Source organism: Oryzias melastigma, linkage group LG6 (assembly GCF_002922805.2).
Source record: "Oryzias melastigma strain HK-1 linkage group LG6, ASM292280v2, whole genome shotgun sequence".
Classification (NCBI taxonomy): Eukaryota; Metazoa; Chordata; class Actinopteri; order Beloniformes; family Adrianichthyidae; genus Oryzias; species Oryzias melastigma.
Genome location: NC_050517.1, coordinates 31,563,799 through 31,564,426, shown reverse-complemented (window position 1 = coordinate 31,564,426; position 628 = coordinate 31,563,799). Strand labels below are relative to the sequence as shown.

At 32.6% G+C, this 628-nt stretch overlaps 1 protein-coding gene across 1 annotated transcript in view; it reads right to left on the bottom strand.

Annotated features, from left to right (window-relative positions):
- Window positions 1-628, bottom strand: part of si:dkey-246g23.2 (solute carrier family 66 member 2) — a 271,509-nt gene that overhangs the window by 263,711 nt on the left and 7,170 nt on the right. The window lies entirely within an intron of this gene.

Here is a 628-nt window from a genome sequence, read left to right as displayed (position 1 = left end):
GTGTGTAAATCACAGAGACTGAGGTTTGAGCAGAAAACATTCATGGGTTCAGATTTGTTTGATTGCTGGTCGTTTTCTTTGTTGTTTACAGAAAGAGAACAAAGACTTCAGGGTGGTGAGTAAAACACTTAAAATAACAAATTAAAATGGATGTGAGCCTTTATTCTTTTGTTTTTGACAATAATGTTCACAGCCAAAAGTTTACATTTGATTAGTTCTTACTGATGGTAATCATGATCTAACTCTGCTTTTGTTTTACATCAGTTGATTGGATGAATATGAGGTTGATCAAAGACAAAAAAATGAAAAAAGGGCAGATAACTGTCAAATCTAGAATAGTCTTTACAGAGACTTGATTGTCAGTGTGTAAATCACAGAGACTGAGCTTTGAGACGAAAACATCTATGGGTTAAGATTCGTTTGATTGCTGATCTTTTGTCTTTGTTGTTTACAGAAATACAAAGACTCAATGATGGTGAGTAAAACACTTAAAAAAACTAAAATGTATGTGAACTTTTATTCATCTCTGTTATTGACAATAATGTTTCCAGCCTAAAGTTGTCATTTCATTAATTCCTTCTGATGGTAATCATGAGCTAGCTCTGCTTTTGTTTTACATCAGTTGATT